The sequence below is a fragment of the Lipophrys pholis genome, assembly GCF_963383615.2.
Source record: "Lipophrys pholis genome assembly, chromosome: 8".
NCBI classification, from domain to species: domain Eukaryota; kingdom Metazoa; phylum Chordata; class Actinopteri; order Blenniiformes; family Blenniidae; genus Lipophrys; species Lipophrys pholis.
Window position 1 is genome coordinate 32,255,150 of NC_137630.1, and position 8,990 is coordinate 32,264,139.

Here is an 8,990-nt window from a genome sequence, read left to right on the forward strand (position 1 = left end):
TGGTTTGGAGCTGATCTACTGGACTTTGATGAAGAGAAACTGAAATGTGGAGCGCTCACTCTGCTGTTAGACCAGTCTGTTTGATCTGTGCTCAGGCTCAGAGAATTCCCTTCAGCCTCGGGGTGCAACAATAAAAACACAAAAAAATTTGGGGGAGAAAATAACGGTCTTTCATGAGCAGAGGAGCCGGCTAAGGTTGTTCAGCAAACTCTGTCCCCTGTTGAAGTATTTCATCTGAGTGAGAGGACCGCCTGGGGGCACCTCCGCAAACATTCCAGGGACTGCATGTCTCATCCAGACCGGCTGCAATCCGGGACGGACTCAGGGGGGGCGCTGGAGGACGGGCGTTACGATGGAGGGTGCCTGGGCAGACCTGCTCAGCCTCCAGGAGCTGGATCAGGAGTGTAATTAAAGGACAAGAAAGAAAATCCAGCAGCAGGACATTAGTAGGTCAGGTACATATATCAATGAGAATTTTCATTATTCTGTGAGACTGGAGACGAAATGGCCAATGGCCTTACCACAGTAAGGAGTTTAGTTTCAATGCAGACATTACTAAATATGGTCGTCTTCCTGGTAAAGAGATAATGTGGTATTCGTACAAACATCACTTTGTTTAAAGGACAGGTACTTTCTAAATCCCAAAACATGCTTTAATTCATTTATCATACACAAACAAGACGTAGCGTCTATCTACACACTGCGCAATGCTTCTGTAGCCTGCAGACCGAGCTGTAGATTAGTGTATCTATGGAGACTGTAATCATGCTTAGCATGTAGCATCGCTGGTGTGTGAGCCCCAAAACTCTTTAGCATGTAGCATGTAGCACGGCTCGGAGTTACCTGCTGACCTATCGAGCTAACTCTGCCGATGATGCACGAACTACAATACTGTACTCCGTGCAGTATTGTAGTTGTTTCACATCCTGTGTTCCAGCAGAGCTCCGTGATGCTGACGCTGTACACAGGAAAGCTATGTGAAGAAGTGGCTGCTGGGAAAACTTGCTTCCACTGCAACGGCAAGCTGCAGCAGCAATACATCAAAATGATGCCATGAACCTCCCTCTCTCTCTCTCTCTCTCTCTCTTTCTCTCTCTCTCTCTCTCTCTCTGGCTAATCATGAATATTCATCAAATCATCACAGCAAAGTAACTGTACTGTGCTGCTGGATTTCCCCAGGGTGGCTGCCAGACCTAATATACATACTTCATATGGGCCTGGATGTTTGCTTCTTCTCTCTTTCTTTCGTCTCTTCCTCGACTCTCGCTGTGTTCCAGCTGACGGCTCCTCTTCTTTCCTTTCCTTCTCGCGCCTCACATCTAAACGCATCACGGTTCAGACCGTCTCCATGCACGCATACCTGCGCGTTTCAGTCGTCTGGACTCTAGATTGATAAACTGTTGGACCTGCAGGCTGCAGGGAGAGTCCATGTAAGGCTGCAGGGAGAGTCCATGTAAGGCTGCAGGGAGAGTCCATGTAAGGCTGCAGTGCCACTCCGGGGTGGGCCGACGCTCTCAACGCTCACTTCAACATGTGAGATGACCAACGAGCACCGATGAGACGCAGGATGTCGATACTACCTGTGCATGCAGCGGCATTCACACTACAGCAACTCACTTTTTTTTAGAGTTCAGCATTTCCTGTCTTAATGCTGAGGCGTCAATCACAGTTCAGTTCAGGGGCCACATCATGGTTTTAGCCAGAAATTGGTGTTTTGGTGCACATCCAGAAATGATGGGGGTCCAAAATTTTGCTTCATTCTATTTTGGAAGTGAAAAATTTGATAGAATATCGGTCCATAGAATTAATACCACCTGTGGATTCTGCAGATAGAACTCCTCAACATCTGGAGGAAATTCTTCCAAATTCCTGCTCTCTGCTTCAGCATTTGAAACATCAGAATGAGTCAGAGAATTACGAACCAATCAGAGGCCGGCTTTCAAAAAGTATAAACCACATGGTATCATCTGACCAATCACGTTGCTTGTTACTGGGCGGAATAAAACACCGGAAGTCAGTTACTAGTTGTGAACTCGAGCTGATAATTTGCCATATTTCAGTGAAAGAAGACGAATTTAGACAAAATTAGAAGGTGACAAGTCGTGACGGACATTTTTCACATATTCCAGAGGCTTTGAGCAACACGTCCACTATTTCTTCAGCCGGCTTTTCCGAAAGTTGACCGTCCAAAAGACGGCTGGACGTCTCGCTGCCTAAAACCATGGGACACATACACACCAATTTCTTCTTGAAATTGGTGTGTATGGTCGGACCGGAAAAATGTGAGGTAATAACCTTTAAATTGAAACTTTAAAAGTGTTTCTTTGTCGTGACGCCGAGTATATATGTATATATATATATGATGAAAATTGTGATATATTTCAAAACACCAAAAGCATTTACTACAGAAAATGACCCCGATCTCAATCTAAAGCCAATTTTAATGAAACCTTCTGGTGCAAAATACAGTGAAACGTCAAAAAAACTAGAACCTGTTGCATTCTGGATGTTTTAAGAAACTCTACAAATTAGACTTTGAGGCTAGTTTGATAGCAACCAGGTCGTTAGCCTTCATGGCAGCGTCACTGTGATCTCTGCTCAGTGTTGTCGCTGCTCTTAAGTCATTGGTCATTCTATCTTTTAGTTGGTTTTATTATTTCTTACTATTTACTTGGTGGTTTGACCATTGGCGCGTCTTGTGGGCCTGATTCGTCCCACAGTCCTGATGCCTTCAGGGATAATAGGGTAAAAATCAGCCGTCATAACAGAATCGGCCAATTTGAGTCATTAAAAATAAAAATCAGAATCAGGTATATTATTTCCAGGTATAGTTTTCACAATACGAGGAATTTGTTTGACAGCGCTACCTGTCGGTATCTGTCCGATAAACAAAAGTGAGTCGGTGTGAGCAGTCGGTGTGACGGATGGACCAGACATGAAAACACAGGAAATATCTCAACTTCTATATTTCAGAGACGTAAACTGAAAAAAAAACAAAAAAAAACACAGAAATAAACAGAACAGTTGTTCAAATTCACTGCTTGTGTTTATTTTTCAGTTTCCACAAAAGCTGATTATGCAAGATTTTCTTTTATAGATGATGTATATCAATATCAGTAAATATCAGTTATTGATATATGCATGAGCTTGAGGTATCATCCACATTCTTCATAGCGGTGCGTCCCTAATTAAAATGTATTCTTCCTATCAATCCACATGATCGACTTCCAGCAAATCTCATGACAGTTGAAAGATAAAGTCCAGTTAAACTCAGTGATTGGATGCAAGCAGAATGATGTGGTTGCTCCTGCAGGAGGAATTCTAATTAATTGTCACGTCAGCATTATTGATGCTGTAATAAATGAATTGGTTTCTGTAGTACAAGCATGTCCAGTGGTTTTTCCATCTTCAGCAAACGTTTCAGCGAGGCGAGTGAATCTCCAGCTCGTCTTTCTCTCAGCAACACGGCGGCGTTGGTTTCTCACCCTGACAATGAGTGTGAGGCCGGTGAGTAAAACAAGCTTCCAGGAGGAGCTGGAGAGACAGAGCCGTCCGTCATCAGGCTCCGACTCTCACTTCAAGAGGCTAACACTTCCTCTATTTTTGAAATCGGGCTCCCGCTCGATGAGGCTTATATTTCAGGCCGGTTCAGGTCACGCTGGACCATTAACTCTGTGTTCCTCACACTCACCAGCAGAGAGACGGAGGTAGAATTCCTACCGTGAGGATGGATGAGAAGGTACTTCTCAAAATCCAAGAGATATCACTGCGTGCACTGGGTATATTTCGAGTTGTTCTATTTTTGAAATCAGGTTTCGATGTGGTCAAATTATATACCATTACTGGTTTTAGTCTGCCTCATGACAGGTTGATGTTTCTGTGTCAGCTGGTGTCTCTTCTTCTTCTTGTGGGGGGGGGGGGGGGGGGGGGGTTCAGCCAAGTGAAAGGTATCGTTTTCTGGCTTAAAAAAAAAAATTGACGCTTGCTTTTATTGTAATATAAATAAATGTATATACAGCCGAAGCTGTGAGGAGCAGACCCTGTAAGAGCGACCCCCCTGTACTGGACACGTCACTTTGCACCCACACATATTTACCTGTTAACACACCTTCATGAGGACAAACTGCCTGACGAGGACAACAAACAGGTTTTCCTGCTAAATTTCAAACCGAGCGACACTGAAACGGCCGAAATACTTGGGCTGGACCTGATTATTGGAATATTCAGAGGTTGTGGTGTCAGGAGATTAGTTTGAGATCTGAATCATCGCTGCTTCCCTGCAGCACAGTGCTGCTCTGTGGAGCTCCTCTCCCTCAGCCCCTCCATGGTTTCCACATTACGTGTCTGCAGACTGTGCCGGGCGGCGGGTGAGACATGATTGCCTCCATACTCCACTCTGGGCTCACTTCCTTAACGTTCCATAACGTAACGTAATAATCCTGAAACTATCTCCACTTCTGCTGCCCGGCGTTCTCCACCCTTCCTCAAGTAGTTTATGTTTCACTTCAGGAGTTAGGGTTAGGGTTAGTGTAAATCTAGAGGTTATTATAGCAATATTTTACCAGTCAGGTCCACTCAGGATAAAACTGGACTGTATGTGGTCGCTGAAGTAAATTAAATCTTATTTAATCATGATTTTGTATACATCTTATATACATGTATATATGTATTTATATTGTATACATCTTCTATTGGTTCAGTTATGTGCTTTTAAATAACCACAACATACTTGGTGTTTGGGTCCTTCAATATCAACTGGTCCTACAATTTGTCCTTGTGACCCGTCCCTATGAAGAGAGGACACCTGTCTTCAAGGGACACTTGCCCTTGGATTGTAGGGCATCCCTACATCACAGGTTTTACTATATATATATATAAAGATTCTTTTTTTTTTGGAAAGTCGTCAAAAAAAGTGTCAGACGAGTCGCCTTTCCGTACATATGGAGTTGGATCGTTTCCAAAAAGTTGTGTTTTCAGACACTCTGAGCACCGTTGTCATGTAAACGGTCCCCAAAACGCAACTCAAATTTTGTGTTTTCACTCCATGGAAATGTGTGTTACTGAAAGAATTGATCTGATAAAGAGAAACCGTTGGGAAAGTCAAACTGGTGAATAGAGAAGGATGGAGTGTGTCTTGAGTGGACATGTAAGCATTAAACGTTGACCAATGCGTCACGCAGGAAACCTGCAGGCTGCGATCGTCTCCTCAGAGGAAGCGAAGCAAACAGATGTAAATAAGTTCATGAGGTTTAGGTAAACTGAAGAGGAAGGCACAGTCTCTGCTTATTTTCAATCTTCAAACAGCTGCTTATAACTTCGAACTGCTCACACTTGATAAGAAGCACGCAGCGCAGTTGGCTGGAACTATTTCCACTTCGCAGATGAAGCATGTTACCGACAATCAAAGTGATAAAATCACATGTTGTGGATTGATACGGAAATTGCAAGTGGTGTAGCCTAGTATTTTATCATCTGCTTTTTATGAGGTACAACAACTCTTCAATTCTACACAGAAACGGTATGAAGCCTGGATTCCCACCCAGAAGTGTCTCTCGCTGTGAGGCCAGATGATAATCTCACGCTTCAGAGAAAATACCAGGAGCAAAGTTTGTAGTTGGAGACTGAAAAGAAAACACTGAGGAGGAGTAGTGGGGCGCTCTAACTCCGGAGGTGGAACTCGACGGAGTAACGCCTCGTTAGAACGACAAAGACTTCAAGTGAAAACACATGGTTTTTGCGTTTAAGGCTCCGTTTCCACGACGACGTTTCACATGAGGACAGCTAATCCGTCAAAGAAAAGAGTTTCCACTGCAGCAGCAGACACACTGGCAACCATGAAGTTAGTCTGCCGGGCCACTGGAGGGCGCTGTTGCTTGTTTTTGTAATGAAACCACACAGACGTGTGCAGAGAACAAAAAGCTATAAACATGAAGAAAATGTAGAGAACCTGACATCCTAGTGGACTGATGAGGAATCAGATGCTATCAGGGAGAGTCTCAACTATTAAAGGAGACATATCATGCTTTTAAATCCTTCCTTTTTACATCTAAATCATACAGTTGTGGTCTATATAAAGCGGAACTGCAATGCTTGGGTCTGAATTCCTCATTATTAGAGCTCCACAGGCCCCTTTTCTACCCCTTTTCTGATGTGCTTCTGAGAGCAACTCGTTTTGGGGCGGTCTCTTCATACCCCGCCTCCTCTCCAGGTTGCAGAGGTGACACTCGGTTCAACTCCACCCTGTTCGGCCATCTTTGTAGTTTGATAGAACAGATACAATTATCTAGCGGCGCAGAAACTTTATATTCACACATTATTTACAAAATGTCAACAAGGGAAGATTTGTCCATCCAGCCATACATGTTGGAGCCAGAGTCGGACCCGGCGGAGCCAGATGAAAATGACCATGATGCTCCTGAAGAACAACGTCTTCATATGGATGTAACGCAATGGTGTGTTACTATATTTACACTAACTTCTCCATCCATGCCCACTACTACAATACTGCCTGTATTACAACGACTATTTAACACAGAAGTTACATTCTAATCTAAAACGAGCACACAGCGCTAACATATGAAGACGGTGCAACTGCTAATGCTAACAAAACAATGACAGGGACGTCTTATCATCACACTTTTTAGCGTTATATACAGCTTACCGAAGTGCTCTGTTCGTCGTCTCCATAGATAGAAGGAACTGACCGCTCAATCAGACCAAGTCTTTCGGCAAATCCTTCTTTATACTGGCGGAGGTTGCTGAAGCAGTCGTCCTTAAAGTGATTCGCGCACACAAAAATGACCTTACCCACAGATGTGGGTATATTTCTGTGAAAAATAAAACTCAACCAGGCACTTGGAAAAGGTTCTGATGCTGGGAGACGGTGTAACGAAGCTTGTGGGTTACTACATCCAACAACCGAAAATTTCGACTTATCCTCTCGTAACTTCGGTTGGACTACAAAATCGCAGCGAGAAACAAAAATGGCGGATTGCTCGAAATGTCGATGTCCTAATTTGGCAGTTCCGCTGAGAATACTGTGACGTCATTGTTCAAAAAACGTAATAGAGAATAGAAAAATCGAAACCGATCGCAAAATATGACCAAAACAGAATATAAAGATATCAACGGAGCACCTGAAGAGACTACTTTGAACTTTTCTGTACTTCTAAACACTCTAAATATACAACAAAATGCATTTAAGGGCTAAAAAAGTGGATTTAGCATGATATGTCCCCTTTAAACTACTGATCTGGACCATAAAACTAGAATACGACGGCGAGTCAAACACTACGGGTCGGCCATGTTGCTTTACAGGCGCTTGAGCAGAGGAACTATTTCCCACGGCGGAGGTGTGCAGTAAGAGCGTCTCCATAGCAGGGATTCACGACCGTGAAAGAGAAGTTCCACCTTGGTGGCCGAGATAAAAAGTTCAGGGATGCAGCGGATCAGAACACCGGTGTCGTGAAAACAAACCCCCCCAGAAGTGACGGAATTTTTGAGGAAACGTTTCGTTGTCGTGTAAACAATGTCCGTTTCCACGGCAACGGCAGAAATGCTGAAAACGATGTAGTTTTCATGTTGGTCCACTAGTTAGTGCTGTTAGTTTTAGTACTGAAAGCACACACACACACACACACACACACACACACACACACACACACACACACACACACACACACACACACAGAGCAGAGAACAACGAGCTCTAAACAACAGGACGTTATAGTGGACAGACCACCAGGTTGGATTGTTATTATGGTGACTGTCAAAATAAAACCACCAAGTTGGATTGTTATTACTGTGACTGTCAAAATAAAACCACCGAGTTGATTTGGTATTACGGTGACTGTCAAAATAAAACTACCACGTTGATTTGTCATTACGGTGACTGTCAAAATAAGGTTGAGGCTGAGGCGTTTCTCCTGCCCGTGGCCGCTTGCCGTGTTTCTACGTGGGATCAGTTCCAAATCTTTCGCCTCCGTGGGAAACGTCGGCCTGTTAATACGCTTTTATCTGTGATCAGCAGCGAGACCAGGTTCTGCGTTTGGCTGCGATTCAGCAGCTCCTCGTGGAGGCGCCACTTTTCGCCATCATGCTGAACACATGCTTGTGGCGGCTGAACAAATACGACGTGATGAAGATTCCTGCATTTTAACATCAGCAGACTCTGGTCTGTTGAACTGAACCATACAGACAGTAACGGTTCAGAACCTGAGGAGGTCCAACTTTAATTCTAAGTGAATCTATCGAATGTTGGATGTAAATGTCAGAGGCTCATTAATCCAGTTTGAATCCCTACAATCTGTCTGTCTGTCCTCCTATACCCCAACTGGAACAGCCTCTGGGTCTGGTTCTGCAGGGTGCTTCTTGTTTAAAGGGAGTCTTGAAATGGCTGAGTTGTATTTGATGCTATAGAAATAACATTTAATTGAACTGAAATGACTGAACCAGGACCGTTTGGTTCTGTTCAGTCGCCACAGGTGGAACGAGTGCTGAACTACTTCACTCAGCACAAATACTCTCATTGCTCATTATACTCCAGTGATTAGAAATATTCAAAATAAAAGTAAAAGTTACCTTCTGTCAACTTGATTTAGAACGTGGGAAGAAAATTGACTAATTAAGATTTCAAGCTTTAAAAAATAAAAAAAATAAAAAATATTCTTCCTAACACACACACACACACACACACACACACACACACACACACACACACACACACACACACACACACACACACACACACACACACACACACACACACACACACACACACTATAAGTAAATGCAGAATAATGCAGATAAACAGTTACACTGCTTATTTTAAACTCAATAACAAATAAAAGTCACTGTTGTTACAAAAACAAACTTGATAAACAGTCAAAAGTATTTTTCGTTACTTCTCAACCACATGATTACATGTTGGTTGGAAAATTGATCACATGGTGTTTATTGCACTCAAATATGAGCAAAACACTAATAAAAGA